This window comes from Anomaloglossus baeobatrachus, chromosome 5 (genome assembly GCF_048569485.1).
Source record: "Anomaloglossus baeobatrachus isolate aAnoBae1 chromosome 5, aAnoBae1.hap1, whole genome shotgun sequence".
In the NCBI taxonomy this organism is placed as follows: domain Eukaryota; kingdom Metazoa; phylum Chordata; class Amphibia; order Anura; family Aromobatidae; genus Anomaloglossus; species Anomaloglossus baeobatrachus.
The window spans coordinates 91,183,167-91,201,382 of NC_134357.1; the positions used below are offsets into that span (position 1 = coordinate 91,183,167).

Genomic DNA, 18,216 nt, shown 5'->3' on the forward strand with positions numbered 1-18,216 from the left:
ATTGTTACTTGTTTGTATATGTTTATGTATATGATATGTATATGTATATGAGCCTCCTGAATTGCAAAGCGCTGCGGAATATGTTGGCGCTATAGAAATAAAGATTATATATATATATATATATATATATATATATATATATATATATATATACGGATTATATAATATTTATACAGTTAGGTCCAGAAATATTTGGACAGTGACACAAGTTTTGTTATTTTAGCTGTTTACAAAAACATGTTCAGAAATACAATTATATATATAATATGGGCTGAAAGTGCACACTCCCAGCTGCAATATGAGAGTTTTCACATCCAAATCGGAGAAAGGGTTTAGGAATCATAGCTCTGTAATGCATAGCCTCCTCTTTTTCAAGGGACCAAAAGTAATTGGACAAGGGATTCTAAGGGCTGCAATTAACTCTGAAGGCGTCTCCCTCGTTAACCTGTAATCAATGAAGTAGTTAAAAGGTCTGGGGTTGATTACAGGTGTGTGGTTTTGCATTTGGAAGCTGTTGCTGTGACCAGACAACATGAGGTCTAAGGAACTCTCAATTGAGGTGAAGCAGAACATCCTGAGGCTGAAAAAAAAGAAAAAATCCATCAGAGAGATAGCAGACATGCTTGGAGTAGCAAAATCAACAGTCGGGTACAAAAGGAATTGACTGGTGAGCTTGGGAACTCAAAAAGGCCTGGGTGTATCTGTCTCTAAGTCAACAGTAAAGAGAAGACTCCATGAAAGTAAATACAAAGGGTTCACATCTAGATGCAAACCATTCATCAATTCCAAAAATAGACAGGCCAGAGTTAAATTTGCTGAAAAACACCTCATGAAGCCAGCTCATTTCTGGAAAAGTATTCTATGGACAGATGAGACAAAGATCAACCTGTACCAGGATAATGGGAAGAAAAAAGTTTGGAGAAGAAAGGGAACGGCACATGATCCAAGGCACACCACATCCTCTGTAAAACATGGTGGAGGCAACGTGATGGCATGGGCATGCATGGCTTTCAATGGCACTGGGTCACTTGTGTTTATTGATGACATAACAGCAGACAAGAGTAGCCGGATGAATTCTGAAGTGTACCGGGATATACTTTCAGCCCAGATTCAGCCAAATGCCACAAAGTTGATCGTACGGCGCTTCATAGTACAGATGGACAATGACCCCAAGTATACAGCCAAAGCTACCCAGCAGTTCATGAGTGCAAAAATGTGGAACCTTCTGCAATGGCCAAGTCAATCACCAGATCTTAACCCAATTGAGCATGCATTTCACTTGCTCAAATCCAGACTTAAGACGGAAAGACCCACAAACAAGCAAGACCTGAAGGCTGCGGCTGTAAAGGCCTGGCAAAGCATTAAGAAAGAGGAAACCCAGCGTTTGGTGATGTCCATGGGTTCCAGACTTAAGGCAGTGATTGCCTCCAAAGGATTCGCAACAAAATATTGAAAATAAAAATACTTTGTTTGGGTTTGGTTTATTTGTCCAATTACTTTTGACCTCCTAAAATGTGGAGTGTTTGTAAAGAAATGTGTACAATTCCTACAATTTCTATCAGATATTTTTGTTCAAACCTTCAAATTAAACGTTACAATCTGCACTTGAATTCTGTTGTAGAGATTTAATTTCAAATCCAATGTGGTGGCATGCAGAGCCCAACTCGCGAAAATTGTGTCACTGTCCAAATATTTCTGGACCTAACTGTATACTCAACTTATATTCTAATTGTACCCCTCAACCTGAGGCCTGAAACGCACTTCCGTTAAAAACACGCACGTGCCGCGAAACACGTATTTACCCTGCGTGTTGCGTGTGACAAGTACGTGTCTCGGGTACGTGCGGTCCACGTGTGTTCTACATGTGCTATCCGCGATAGCACACGGAGAACCGGTAATTTGCATACTCACGTGGTCCGCACTGCTGTACGTGGTGCTGATCTTCGGTCTCCCGCCCTGCCGACTCCCCGCTGCTGCTGCTGCCAGGCAGTGAAGTGAATATTAAATGAGTATAATGAGCGGCGGTCGGCAGCAAGGGGCAGCAGCGGCAGAGACAGGAGGGCAGGAGAAGGTGGGTAAATGTTTTTTTTTTTTTCAATGACACGTGAGTTTTCTCCGGCACGTGTCACACGGGACCGCATCCACACTACATCCGTGTGGTACGGGTGCGGGCCGTGTGACACCCGTGCTGCCGGAGAAAACGTGGTCATGTCAGCGTGTAGAAAAACGCACACACATACAAACGCACACGGACACACGTTCCGTGTGGTTTTACGTGTGTGTGTCTGCTACAATAGGGTAGCATTGCTGAATGTGTCTCCGTGCCGCCGGTACGTGCAAAAAATGGCAAACACGTACCGGCAGCACGGATGTGTGTCGGAGGCCTAAGATTTACAAGCTTAAAGGGACAATTGAATTTTTTTTTTTACTACAGGCCTAACAACTAACAGTCAGGTAGTTGCTAACTGCCTACCTGTTGTGCCCGGCACCGATCTCTGCCGGCTCAGAGCATTCAGAGACCGCTTCTGCTGGTGATTCTACGGCTTCCATTGAATTCACATCAACAGAGCAGCTGCTTCTCTTCACTCTGCTCTGTTGATGGGTTGTGACTGTGGACATAATGCTCATTGACAGCTGTCTCCCCGCTGGATACCTGCAGGGAGTCGGCTGTCAATCAATAAGACGTCAGCAGTCACAACCCATCAACAGAGAAGCCCAGAAGAGGAGCGAAGGCCTGCTCTGTTGACATGGAGAGTCTGAATGGCTGGCAGGAGCGGGCAGTGACCTCTCTTTGCCGACGTCTTCTAGACCAGACAGATAGTATCTACCTTCCTGTTAGTTTTCAGACTCATAGTAAAAAATGAAATAGCCTGCCAGGACCCAAACACCACCTTTTCCCCCCTAGAAAGACACCACACAGTTCATTATAAGTTAAATTACTTTTATTTTCACTTATGGAGAGGCATAGGGAAAAAACACTCTCATCTTTTACTTTGGCGTAAATTATGGTCGCAGCTTTCAAATTAGGCATTACCAGCCAACACCATGGGGTTTTGGGAAATTTTCCGCCACCGGCCGTCCAGTGCGGGTATTTCACCACCACTTTTCCTACCCCTTCCGCTGCTGCGACTTAACACAAAGACACTCCACAAAAACTCATAAAACAAAGGGGAGGGAGGGTGGGAAACAGGTCCGGGTCCAGGAACAAAGAGACCGGAAGCTGGGCAGCGCAGTGACATATATCCGATCAGGTCATACCACAGGAGCCGGGGGTAGCTGGTGAGTCTTTCCAGGGGGAGAAACCACCGAGCATTAGCATAGGGGGCCTGCAGTCAGGTGGCAGCATCTCAAATTTTGGCTGCAGTGCCCCTCAGACTGCCAGGACCCAAACACCACCTTTTCCCCCCTAGAAAGACACCACACAGTTCATTATAAGTTAAATTACTTTTATTTTCACTTATGGAGAGGCATAGGGAAAAAACACTCTCATCTTTTACTTTGGCGTAAATTATGGTCGCAGCTTTCAAATTAGGCATTACCAGACAACACCATGGGGTTTTGGGAAATTTTCCGCCACCGGCCGTCCGGTGCGGGTATTTCACCACCACTTTTCCTACCCCTTCCGCCAAGGAGCAGCACAGCGCTAGCAAGCTGCGACCCCCCCAAAAACCACAATACCTTAGCCATCTCCTCGCACATTCCCACTATCAACCCATCCGAAACCGCATCATTGAAGATGCACCCGCTCCCTTATAAGGACAACAAAGTTAATACCTTCCAGCTGGCGGTACCACACCATTTTTTTTTTAATTATATATATATATATTTTACACAATCAACTTAGGTAGGCACTGGTTGCCCGTGCACCAAGGACAGCCCCGTAACACATCCTTCCTTGGATACGTTCCAATATGAGCTGAAAATCACCTCTGCCTTGCCCATCTTAAATTAAGAAAATAACAGGAAAAGTTGAACCATCTCTGACCGGATGAGGGTACGAGGCGAAGCGCAGCTAGGTTGCAGGAGACCAAATCTGTGACATCTACTTGTGTCGCCAAGTCAACTGTGGAGGGCGGCTCACCAATCCTGAACACCTCAGGTAGCACACTCAGCTCAACCAGCTCCCGGCAACTTCTTCAATCACATCCAGGCCAATGGAAACCACGGACCAACCGCCAGGGCGAGGATCACCTTTTCCCGCTGCCCGAAAAGTATGGGCATGACCTAAGCTTGAAACCTAGGCCGACTTACATCTGAAAAGGAAAACATTGCCAGAAAGGAAAAACTCTCGAAACCATCAAAATTCTCTTAACCAGCAGACCCCCTTTCCCTTGGGGTGATTTGGCAAAAACTCGAGTTTTTTGTTTTTTTTTATTAATACACAAATCTGGAACGTATGTAATGTTACGCTAGCCTATATGACAGTCAGTAGCCTCTTGCCCTTCTACTAGTGACGGTTTATAAAACAAACTCGGTACGGACGTTCCTCAAAATGCATTTGCGTTGCCAAACCCATCCCATTGAAACCACGCTCATACACACTTGCCCCAAAGCTTCAGCAGCACCCCAGTTCTGGGGGGGGAAGGGAGGGGTGTTTACATCCCAGGTACTGCAACTAGCGCACCCACAATAACAACCATCACCAATTTACCGCCATGAAATTGTCCGCCAAATATGGGAAAAAATCTTCATGGTTAAAAGATGCTCACCGTCATCCCTGTTTGTCTGAGGGCTATCACTAACCTTAGGCATACCAACCAGAGGTGGGGAAAAAGATCCCAAAACTGTGAGGAAAGACAGGCTTGGCTAGATAGACCTAGGCCTTTCTTCAGCCTGTGTGACTAAGCTTTAAGAACAAAACCACAATGGGCGTAACCACCCGACCCGGCACCTTATAAGATCGACAAACAGCCAGGAGTATTAGGCCTCCTGACATCCACCCACCTGCCGCTAAACCACTACCCATTCCATACCGTGGGTCCCACTAGGCCTTGGTCGCGCAGGTCCAGTTTTGCAACTGAAGAATTGCAGGGCAAAAATCCCGTACCAGTTTGCTCACAACAGGAAAAAATGGTACCCGTTGGTGAAGTAGAATCACTAAATACTGCCGGTTATACATTAGCAAGGGATCGCTTGAAAATCATCATGCTTTTCACCCGCCTGGTAAACCCCACTCGCTGCATACCCTACTATAGGCCCATCATGTCTGTGTTTTAACGAGAGGCCGGGTCATCGGCCTCCTTTCGATGGGAGTACCATTACGAATTTAAGGAATCAAAACCCTTTGGACCTGCCAGCGGACGGAGTTAAGGAGGATACCTGGAATTGGAAAATCAATAGGGAGTAAACAATACTATCACGGCAACTGGATACCTGGTATAACTTTAACCTTTCGTTAACTTATGCGCATTCTAAAAACCGAAAAGCCTAAACAGCCCACTACTGATAAGGAAAGTCGTAAACAGGTGGTTAGACGGTCTTTCCCCCCGGGCTTGGTAACCAACTGATAATACCACTTTTTTTTTTTTTTTTAAAAAAACGTTGTGTTGAAAACAAACCCAAACAGCCAGACCTGCTGCTGTTAAATACACCCCCTATCGGTTCAGCCGTTACTGCTCTTGAAGCGAATGTAGCCGTTGAAGCTTAACGAAAAATTCAGCTACACAATCAGTTCCTCCTTTCAGGTGCCTGATTCCATGTAGCGGAAAATAAAGTTTAATCTTACCGCACCTAGGGTTGGACCAATGTACCGATACCGGGTAACGTGACCCTGCCGCTTAGTCCTACACCGGAAGCCTAGGAAAGGCGCCTTGGAAACAATGACAGCAATAGAAATGACCTTAACCGCAAAGTTGAAGTTCATACCTATGGAACCGCAGGGGCCGAAAGATAAACCTCCATACGATGGGTAAAAGCCGATAAACGCTATTTCCATGCGGCAAAACCTTCCAAAACAAAAGTCAAACCCAAAGGGAGGGGCTTTTCCATAATTTTTTTTTTTTTTTTTAAAATTCATAATAGGTGCTTCAAATAATGAAGCTACTTGACACCCTCTATAGTCTAGTATTAGAATGATTGTTGTCTACTAACACATGGGAAAGCACTTGTCAGTTGTGCACGCCTGAGACCTAAACTAAAATTGTGTATTTTTTTTTTTTTTGAGGCTATTTATGTGGACATAATTGCTCAGGAAATATTAGCGGGCATAATTATGCACTTACATAAAATGACAATTTTCGCATCTCACATGTTCATTTTCGTCTGTTGAACTGAAACTCCAACAAACCCGAAAATGCACAGAAATACACTTTGCTATTACCATAAGTTATCAATGACGAACATAGCTTACGCCTTGTTAACTACAGCACTAAGTTAGAGTGTATACCAAGGAGAGGTGATCTCCTGTGTGCCCAACATAATGTAACCCTCCTATAAATCACTTGACAGGCCACATCTAAAATCTGGGATCCAGTTTTGCTCAAATTTTTTTTTTTTTTTTATTTATCAAAAAAGGCGGTGGGGGACATTCTGAGATTAGTCGGTTCAAGAAGACAACTAGATTATTGCAAGGAATGGAGGAGGAGATTCCATTTTTTTTTTGCACAAATCGTGTGTGGTCACCATAAAGGACTGGAACATTACTTCCTCCTACCACAGCTAAATGTGAAGGGTTCTTTACAGCAAAAGCAATCAACCTGCGGAGGAATGCCGACCACAAGAGGCAGCAATGGCAGCCACTATAGCGCCTATCAAGGCGGGTGTATGATTTCCTCAGTACACCTATAGGGTCAGTCACACATAACTTAATTACATAATGTTGAATAGGGAGGAAAACCTGTTGCCTTGTGACATCACGTGACCCCCCCCCAGGGCGCATATTCCACCCCGCAATCCCACGTAACGGTACTTGCCAGAATGTGCAGAATAAAAAGGGGGTGGCCGGACTCCGGATGTTCCTGCCCAATTCCAACAGCACTCCGCTGTCCAGGCCAATGTACACCCTGATGCTCATCATCCCGCCGCGGGACCCCACCAGGGGTTAGTCTGAAGAAAAAGGGGGTCTAAATCTACATGTGACTCATGACGCCCGGGGCCCCAACGCCCGTGCATATCCCCAGGTGGGGGAAGGGGGACAGAGTCCGATCCAAGCCGCTACCCACAGAAGGGGAGGTAGGGGATTATACAAGTGAGTGAGGGTTGTACAATGCACATGTCACAGCTTACCTCCCCCCCCACCCTGCACAGTTGAAGTGAGGCCTGACCACACTCCGTAATTCACCCCACTGGCCGGGATACCCAGATGACCCCTAGCTCCTTCATGACTAACAGCTTTTTTTTTTTTTTTTTTTTTATTTATAATGTATTTATTCAATTTATTTATTTATTTATTTTATTTATAATTTATTTACTTAATTTATTAATTTTTTATTTCTAATTTATTTATTTATTTTTTATAATTTATTTATTTATTTTAACTTGTCTGGGGATACCAATGGGGAGTCAGCTCAGACACCAATGCAGCACCTCCAATCCGAGCTACATCAGAGGCTGTGCCCATCCACAGCCTGACCCCGCATTCTCCCCGCTCCCCTGTACTGGCTGTGACAGGGCAGCGGTGACAGGGCAGTGGAGGGAGCAGGGGCACGGGGTTTGTTATTCCCGGCTCACAGCCTGCACTCGCACCCACCGCTGGCAGAGGCAGGGCGGAGGGCGGCCGGCACCATAAGCAAAGAGCGCTTTCGCGCTCTTTTCAAAATGAGGGACGGGCTCCAGCTGACCGGCGGGCGGGTAGTTCACTCAGAACGCCGCTCGCCGGCACACCTAGCTGGAGCCTCAGCAGGGAGGAAGCCGCTCACAACTAACAGCGCTGTGAGTAGGACGCTTCCTTCCCTGCTGATGGGGGATTTGCGATGGACGGCGAGCACAGGCGGACCGGCGGGCGGGTATTTCCCTGAAAACACCGCTCGCCGGCACATGTCACCTTTTCCTCAGCAGGGAGGGAGCCGCTCACAGCTAAAGCACCGTGGGCAAAACTCTCCCTCCCTGCTGATAGCTCTCTTACCGCCTTCCGAAGCGGGTATACGCCACCGGCCGCCCAAACAGGTCCGGGTCCAGGAAAAAAGAGACCGGAAGCTGGGCAGCGCAGTGACATATATCCGATCAGGTCATACCACAGGAGCCGGGGGTAGCTGGTGAGTCTTTCCAGGGGGAGAAACCACCTAGCATTAGCATAGGGGGCCTGCAGTCAGGTGGCAGCATCTCAAATTTTGGCTGCAGTGCCCCTCACTCCTGAATAATCCCTTTAAGTAATCTTCACTTATCGAATCTTCCCGCCATTATTTTGCCATCATTCACCTGCACAACAAGCAGACGTCAATGATTCCAGATATATCCAATATAATGGACACAATTGCATCATATCTCCTTATTCTTAACCTTCTAGTGGAGATTTTTCTATAGATTAGAGATATAATTCACTTAGTAGCAGTCATGACCTGTTGTAGCTGATTTAGGAGCAGGAGGGGCTGTGATATCAGCTTGTATTAATAAATATGGGATCTTTCACCATTACGTGTCTGTTGTTCTTGGCTTTTGCTTGGCACTGGAACGTGCACATGGGCACACACGGGCTGAGCCATTACTATGGGGCTGGGTTCGGGCTGACAGCCAGATCAGGAGGCTGGAGGCATAAACCTGTAAAGTAGGTGGCTGCTATGTAACCACCCTGTATGTGTATAGTAATAAAAATACAAACACTTATTGTTGTTTTGTTATTAATCGTCTGAGTCATCAAACACCTTCTGAGCATTATAATAGTGCAGTAGGGCAAGAACATGGCTGTGTTTGAAGAGGCTTCAATCTCCATTTAATTTTGTAGGCGTGAATTACTTTAGAAATCATTACATCCCCTTTGATATAGAAAATGTCTTTGGTCCGCACTCAGAGACCCTCAATACATCCTGAAAATGTTTTTTAACATGGCTTTCCCCCTTAAAGGCTATGGAGACATTGACATGGAAAAAAATAATGTTTTTCATTATAGTGGCTATCTTTAGTTAATAAAATTGCAATCTTCATTTCTTCATTCATTTTCAGACCTTATGATATGTAGTATGCAACCAGTAAGTTTCAGGTTTTGCCGTGGAGTGTCTCTCCCTGGAATACATGCTGGATGCGAGCTCTGAGTATATCCAGGATTCTGCTGTCTTCTCTTACTTTCATGCTTTCATGTATCAGCACAGCTCCAGTAATTTGCCCTTCATGAGATTTAATCACTGTCGACAACCTTTTTACTGTGCCCTCCAAAATACTTTATCCCCTCTCCACAGCACATCTGTGTACAACCCCTCCAACTATTTCTAACACTGAAAAAGGAACAGGGGGGGGGGGGACAGAGAGGGAAAGGATATCTGATGATTTGTATCTATTTTGCAAATGACTCAAACTCATCTAACTCGAAGATGTACATGGCCATGAAAGGGAATCTGTCACCAAATTTTGGCCAACTAATCTGAAAGCAATATCTTTTTTGGGGGGGCTGCTTAGTGTCATTTTGATAAAATCACAATTTTATTAGCAGGAGATTATCACTAAGAGGACTACTATATCTGCTGCAAGGTAGTCCTCCATAGTCAAGAGGTCTAACTTGCTTCCTCCACTGCTTGTCAGCTTTCTGCCTATGCACAGTGTACAGAGAAAATTTCCAATCATTGGTGTGGGCGGGGTTATACAAAGCTCAGTATTCAGAGAACTGGTAAATCTGCAGCAGATAAAACAAGGTTTTTTATCAGAGTGACTGCAAGCAGCCCAGTAAATAATACATTACTAGAATCAGGGTCTCTGCCCCTACATTATGCTGCTCTAGATAAGGTAGCAAAACTCTGGTGATAGATTCCATTTAAAAAGCATGATGATGGAGCACTTGTAGTGCCTCTTCTTAGTCACCCCACATCTTAGGAAATACAACTATCCTCGTTCAGGGGCTTTGTATGTTTTGATGACTATAAAGATGTCATAGATACTAGTCAGTCAGGCTTGCAGTCAAAATTACACAGCGCAGCAGTATCCTAGCGCAGCTGTGTAATTGCGGGTAATGTCTGCCTTTATATAGCGCTTGATGTGTGTGGCAGCATTTATCCTACTCCAAGCTAAATGTACACATTTAATTACAGGACAAAATCAAATTAGCCTATAGAAAATACTAGTAAAGGTAAGTAGTATAAGGAAGTGGTAATGATATTTACTGAGTGTACAATTCAGTGCCATATGGTCTACACACATGTATAAGGGTGGAAAAGCGTTTTTGGTCCGAGGGCGCATTGTCAGATTGAACCATCCCCATTAGCTGCAATAAAGCATCATACACACCACATAATATATATAGTAGTAAGATACGGATTCATTTTTAATTTCACAACTCTTAGGGGTACTTTGCACACTACGACATCGCAGCTGCGATGTCGATGGGGTCAAATCGAAAGTGCCGCACATCCGGCGTCGTTGTAGACATCGGAGTGTGTGAATCTTTTTTACTACGATTAACGAGCGCAAAAGCGTCGAAATTGTATGATCGGTGTAGTGTCGGGCATTTCCATAATACCGCTGCTGCGACATGTACGATGTAGTTCCTCGTTCCTGCGGCAGCACACATCGCGTGTGTGAAGCCGCAGGAGCGAGGAACATCTCCTTACCTGCGTCCCGGCTGAAATGAGGAAGGAAGGAGGTGGGCGGGATGTTTACATCCTGCTCATCTCCGCCCCCCTGCTTCTATTGGCCGCCTGCCGTGTGACGTCGCTGTGACGCTGCACGACCCGCCCCCTTAGGAAGGAGGCGGGTCGCCGGCCAGAGCGACGTCACAGGGCAGGTAAGTGCGTGTGAAGCTGCCGTAGCGATAATGTTCGCTACGGCAGCTATCACAAGATATCGCATGTGCGACGGGGGCAGGGACTATCACGCTCGGCATCGCAGCATCGGCTTGCGATGTCGTAGTGTGCAAAGTGCCCCTTAAGAGGATAACCTCATATTTACCTGAAAATGGAATGCACTTAATTCAATGAATTGTCTTCAATGCAATCTAAAGCTTGGTTTGTTTTTTTTTATTTACGATTAAAGGGAACATATCATGTAAATAAACACCTGCAGATATTTAGGGTTAATAAATCTGATCAATAGCAATCTGACACTGAGAGCCCCGCTGCCGGGAGAATATTAACTTTATTCCTCCCAGCAATCTTTATTTCTACAGACAGCCTCAGGCTTTCAGTTATAGGGGGGCGGCCACGCAGTTTCAGTCACTGTTCAGTGCATAGTGAGCGGCGACTGTAACTACGCCCCAGCAATGACTGACAGCCGACTCTGTGCTGATCCAGTGCTGAGCCGGCTGTCAGTCAGTGCCAGAGGGTGTGGTTACAGCCACTGCTCACTATGCACTGAGCTGTGACTGATACCATGTTGGCGCCACCCCTATGACTGAAAGCCCAAGACAACCAGAAGTTAATTTCCTCCCGACAGAGGGGCTGTTAGTGCAACGGCGGCCGCATTGTGTCAGAACACTATTAACCTGAAGATTAACCCTATATCAGCAAGTTATCATAATTTTACATGACAGATTCCCTTTAATAGTTTCCTGCTGCACAATACCCCCAGTGGAACAAAAACTGATAACCTTGGGCATTAACATTCAACCATAGACTAACTGGATAGGTAATAGTCGCTAGGACTCTCACAATCATGAGCATGGTAGTTATGTGTCACCAATGTGAATAGGACATGCATACTGTTTCATTGTCTATGGGACTTCTGAAGGTAGGAAGGAACTGTCATCGGCAAACTCTATTAGTCCAATAAACAATGAGTGAACCCAAAGTGCGCATGCGCGACCATCCCTGAGTTCAAATGGTAGACATAATTGGGACATAATGAGTGAGGGTCTTGGTGATGGGACCTCCAGCGATGAAACACAACCTATCCTGTGGGCAATTTCTTATACTTACTATTAAATAAAAAAAAAATTGTAAAATAAATAATATTTCATCTATAACCTTACAATTGTTGTGCCAGCTTTTGGGCAAATATTATGCAAATATTATGCAATGAACAGCGTTACATAAAATATTACAACTTACTCTGCTTTTATAAAATATTAGAGTAACAGATTTCTTATGTTTCTTTGCATATGTGAGAATATTGTTCAGTCCAACACATTTCTATAGATAAATCCTCTCTTGCCCATTGAAAAACAAGATTTTTTTTTATGTAATTTCAAATTTTAGAATTCCTGTCTTATTAAAAGGGCACAGAAATGTCTTAAAACTAAACACTATATACTGTAAAATGTAATAGCAAAAAAAAACTATAACTATTACCAATGACTGCCAAGAAATAAGCAGAGACTGCAATTTTAAGGAAATTACAGATGAAAACAAGCCTTTATAGCTTACGGATATCCTGGGAGCAGTGGTATCACCACCAAACTAGTAACCTCAGCTACATATAGATATACACCATGCTGAGAATTAGACATAAAGGTGATATTTTTAATGGACTCTTTAGAAAGAGCTGCAGTATAAACATGGGTGACTTACGTTCTGAGCTCAGGGTATCCACAGTCCAGTTGAGATGATGTGTCGTCTGTCGTTAGCAGTCATCACTACACCCAACAGTCGGCTCTCAGTGTGCGCACAGCAGTGAGAACACTTGGTTATGACACAGACTTGCTGTGACCTGTATCAGAGCTGAGCACGCCTTAACTCCTATAAATCTCGCTTTATGTTACCGGCTAATCATCAGCACTGCCTTTACATTGACTTCTCTGTTTGCTTGCCATACTGTAGAAAAATTAGTATCTAAACTTTGCATAATGCTCAGCCAAATATGAATACACTTAGTGGTGTTGACTAAAGATCAACAAATTGACTTGCATAACCCAGGTCCACTAGTCACATCAGTAGGCCATGGCTACCGGACAGGAGCCCTGCAAACCGCCTTCTAGTTTTGCACCTAAAAATCTAAATTTACATTTTTATTATTTTGTTAGTATTTTGTAAATCCATTTTTGTTTTTCAACACTGCCTGAATCCTTCTGGGCATGCTCTCTATCAGATTTAATCATGTCTTCACCTAAATCTGATCCCAGGTCTCTTCTACACGTTTCCAATGTTGGTGCATACAGGTCGACTCACTTGGGTATGTATACCGGTTTTTCTTTAAACTCCACTCACAAGTGTTGGATTGGGTTGAGGTCTGGAGACTTTGGGGGCCAAGTCAGCACCGATACCTTATTGTCATTGATCAATTTCTTTGCCAATATTGACATGTGTTTTGTGTTGTTGTCCTGCTGGAACACTATATTGTCCTTTTCATACCCATAGTATTTGAGTGTACGAAGTAACTCATCTTGTAGGATACTCACATATAGCTCAGCATTGAAACCACCATCAATCCTGGTGAAGTATCCAATGCCTTTGGCTTTAAAGCAACCTCGATTCATCACGCTTCCTCCACCAAACTTGACAGCTCCTTCAATTTCTCAATACTTTAGCCCCTTTTTCCCTTGTTTCATTCAGACCCATTTGCACACATCAGAGTCTAGTCTATTGACTTCTATCTCATTGCCCCAAATCACCCGTTTCCAATCTTCTACTGTCCAATTTTCCTACTTTCTTGCAAACTCAAGCCAATGCTTCTTATGATGATATTGAGGTTGAGGCTTCTTCCCTTTTTTTGGGCCACCATTCTAGACTTGTGTAATATACGTCACATGGTGCTTGTATGGACGTCTGTGATCTCACTATTACAAAGAATAGGAGCCACCTCCATTGCCCGGTTTGGTGCACCAGAACTGATGGACCTTGTGGTGAGCCAACGTTTTGATAATTTACATGGACATCCACCTCTTGGTCTTTGAATGGATGGACGGACTTTATTTCATATTCTTTCAACTGTCATGGCCTCACATGATGCAGTTTGGCAATTTTCTTGGCCGAGAAACTGTGACCGAATAGCTGGATGCTGCTATTTCTCTTTTCTAGCTATATGTTAGTCACTGCTCATTATACAGGGAGAGCGGCTGTAATCACTCCCTTGGCTACAGAAAGAACAAAACTTAAAGGGTATAACCAGGACTTTAAAACATTTTTTTTACCTAAGTACTAACAGACAGGTAGGTGCTACCTTCTTGCCTGTTGTGCCTAGCGTCATTCTTTGCCGGCACAAATCAATCACAGATCACTCCTGCCAGCGATTCAGGTGCTTCTACTGACGTTGTGTCAGCAGAGCAGAGGCCTCTCATCCACTCTGCCCTGTTGATGGGTGGGACAGCTGATATCATGCTGTTTGACCGTCAGCTCTCCCAGTTAAGCATCCGGGAACTGGCTGTCAATCAGGATGACATCGGCTGACCAGCTCAGTCTACATACCCCGAAACAGCTGTCTGTGGATGGATACCATGTTTGGCATAGGTGGTCTCCTTGGCTGGAGACTGCCCTTCCCGTGGTTGTTCCTTCCCGGTGAAAGACCTGGCTAGTTTCCTGCCAGCGTTGAGAAACATGTGATGGTGTCTCCGCAGACTTTCTTGTTTTGAATATTTCCCAGGGGGCATTGCTCTAGAATCACTGCGTTGAGAAACACGTGATGGTGTCTCCGCGGTGTTGGATGTTGATCTCCCTAAGGTCAACCATCCTTGCTTATGCAGTCTACAGAGCAGAGCGGAAAAGAAGCCTCTGTTCAGTTGATGAAACCATTGTATCGCCAGTAGGAGCAGTCTGTGACATCAAAGAATAGCGCCGGGCACAACAGGCAGGTAGGTAGCGACTATCTGCTTGTTAGTGCTTAGGCACTTTTTTTTGTTACAGTACAGTATACCCTTTAATTTTCTTTCTATGGCTGCGCTTCTAGCTACACAGGGTGAAAGTGATATTTACCTGCAGATTACCCCTATCTTTGCCAGTAAATTTCATAGTTGGAGGTGACAGGTTCACTAGAGTAAAGTGCTTAACTGAAATAAATACAAACCTAATATCCTTATTTATAGCCAATCCATTTCATAGTAGTACGGGTCAAAGTCACAATAATGTTTCTCTATGCTCGTAGACTCTTTTATATTTGTGAGTACAAAGCTGTGCTCTTTACTGATAATGTCACAACCATGTTTCTTTCTGATGTCCTATTGTGAGAATAACACGAGAGTTTGTATCTCTATTCTTAGGCTGTGTTCTGTTTTTCTTGTTTTGTTTTGTTTTTTTTCATTCTATAGAAATAACATTTGTCTTTTTTTAGACTTTTTTTTTTTTTACTTACTCCTTATGTAATCTACCATCGAGTCATGGCCACAATAATGTGTTTCTTTATACTTAGGCTCTGCTGTAATGCAATGTCACAATAATAATTGTCTTTATTCCTAAGCTCATTTTTGTAACAATGGTGTCTCAATAGTTGATGTATTCTGTTGTGTAAAGCCGCGTTTGTCTTCATTTGTAAGCTGCGTTCTATATTAATATTGTAACTACAGTGTTTATACTTATTCATAAGTATACATTGCCTTCATTCTTTGGTTGTGTTCTATTGTGATGATGTCTACAGATTATGATATACTCATTATATTGATGATATAATATTAGTGTTTGCTGTTATTCATAGACTGGCTTTGTATTCATCATATTGTCTTTATGTTTAGTCTGTGTTCTATATTGCTGATATCCCTGTTTCTACACTGTTCTAACATGAGCACGTGACATTACTAATTTCTTTTTTCTTGGACTGTTGCCCATTTTTGGGATATTTTATTAACCTGTGTCTTTTTTGGTACCTCTGTTCCCTACTGTTAGTGTTTGGATATATTTTTACACTTTGTTCCCCTATTGTAATGTTACATTAGTTTCCTTTATAATGAAGTCATATGTTGATGATATACAATTGTGTTAGACTTCACCTAACCTTCACCTTCACAGAGGTGTCAAACACGTGGCTGCGGGCTGCATGTGGCCCCTCCAGCTGCTTGTTGGGGCCCGCAGACACGTGTCCCCCTTGACAATTGTGGCCGATGCAGGGGCCGCAGCTGTCACTGTTTTATTTCTTATGAACATTTTATTGATGCGCCGCAGAGTCAAGCTCTCTATGCACTTTTCCAATGGCAGCCGCTGGACAATCACAGGCAAGCAGCTGATGAGTATGACGTCACCTGCTTGCCTCTGAATAATGCAGAGAGAGCTTGACTCTGCGCATCGGCAAAATGTTCATCTGAATGTTCGATGAAGCGCTGACAGCGGCCGCGATCAACAAGGGGCTCTTGCCTGCAGGCCACAAGAAGCAAGGAAGAGGACGCTGAGGAAACAGAGGACAGGTGAGAAGAAAGTGTGAGAAGTGTGTGTGTGTGTTAAATGGCACAATAGGGGACCAGGATGGGACATTGCTAGTGTGTGTGTGTGTGTGTGTGTGTGTGTGTGTGTGTGAGATGGGCACAATTGGGGACAATGCGGCCCCCAAATTATTATTTTTTTCTATGTGCGACCCATACACCCAGCAGAGTTTGAGACCCCTGACCTAAAGGGAATGTGTCATCAGAAAATGATCTATTTTTTAAATCAAGTTTTTCTTCAGATTGCAATCAATATTTAAAAAAAAAAAAGAAATCTTGAAATTTTCACACTGACAACTTGGGATATTTTCTATTCATACTTCTTGGTCTTTAAATAACATTTTTGAGGAGTCACATTATCATTTAAGGCAGGATTACAATGTCAGGTAGCACCTGTAGCCACTCATATTCAACTTCACGGTGTCTTCAATAAAATGGCATGGGAGTATGCGCATGCGCTGATGCCGGCGCCATTATTTTGAAGACATCATAATAGCAACGCGCATGTGCCGTCAACAGCGGTATTGGCGGCTGTAGTGCAAAATTTAAATGAATACAAGGAAGCAAGGCAAGAGGAGGAATGAGTACACAGGACCTGACCCACAAAGTCCCTCCTCGATACTCAAGCCACTGCACCAGTTACATAATTTCTGAAGGTTTGAACAAGGATTATTCTGCAGTCAAGCCTTGGATTTCTCAACTTTCTCAACATCATTGTCCTCTAGCCTTAGGTCCTCGCCTGCATCCCACTCTGCTGGCCGCAAGCAATCGATATCGCTAGATGTGGTGAGTGTGAGTGTGTGAGATCTGATGTGTGTGGGTGTGTGATCTGATGTGTGTGTGCAATCTGATGTGTGTGGGTGTGTGATCTGATGTGTGTGTGCGATTTGATGGGTGTGCGATCTGATGGGTGTGGGTGTGCGATCTGATGTGTGTGGGTGTGCGATCTGATGTGTGTGGGTGTGCAATCTGATGTGTGTGTGTGTGTGTGTGTGATCTGATGTGTGTGTGTGTAATCTGATGGGTGTGGGTGTGTGATCTGATGTGTGTGTGCAATGTGATGTGTGTGAGTGTAATCTGATGTGTGTGTGCAATCTGATATGTGCAATCTGATGTGTGTGGGTGTGCAATCTGATGTGTGTGTGCAATCTGATGTGTGTAGGTGTGTGATCTGATGTGTGTGTGACCTGATGTGTGTGTGTGTGTGTTTGTGTGTGTGTGTGTGTGCGCAATCTGATGTGTGTGTGATCTGCTGTGTGTATGCAATCTGCTGTGTGTGGGTGTGCAATCTGATGTGTGTGGGAACCGCTGCAGGTCCTCCCGTTCGGCATCTGGTGAGTATAATCGTTGGGTCTTCTGTCTTCTTTCTTTTGCGGGTGTCTGATTTCTATAATGAAGTGTCCTGCAGTATTCTTTAACTTTTTTAGCTGCATTGACACTTCATTATTAAACCACAACTAGGGCTTATATTCGGGGTAGGGCTTATATTTAAGCCTTATGCCAAAAATGCTGAAAACTCCTGCTAGGGCTAATTATCGGGGCAACATGGTATGATATAGCCAAGATGATTGTCTATAAAATGAAGGTAATCTCAATTTCGAAGCTGTAGTGGATGGTGAGATATAAAAGTCAAAAGTTCAATGACAATGAAGTAGAGGTGTTGGATTGGCCCCACAATCCCCAGACCTTAACCCAATCAAACACGTCTGGGTAGAGTTGAAGAAAAATCTGTATACATGATGATGTATACTCTATGATGTGTAGAGAGGTGACCTCTGTACAGGTTTATACTGTGCACTTTAGGACAATGGGCCCAGTTGAGCGCTTCACATCTTCACACCATAATCCCAGACTCTACATCT

The 18,216-nt window shown here is 44.1% G+C and overlaps 1 protein-coding gene across 2 annotated transcripts in view; it reads right to left on the minus strand.

Annotated features, from left to right (window-relative positions):
• The window catches only part of PHYHIPL (phytanoyl-CoA 2-hydroxylase interacting protein like), a 204,119-nt gene that overhangs the window by 78,080 nt on the left and 107,823 nt on the right, over window positions 1-18,216 (minus strand). Inside the window, exon 1 of one of the 2 annotated variants that reach the window (XM_075348706.1) lies at window positions 12,585-12,684. The exons of the other annotated variant lie outside the window; for it this stretch is intronic. The gene's annotated coding sequence lies outside the window, so the exon portion shown is untranslated. Of the gene's footprint in view, window positions 1-12,584; window positions 12,685-18,216 lie in introns of those variants that run through there. 2 annotated transcript variants of the gene reach the window in all.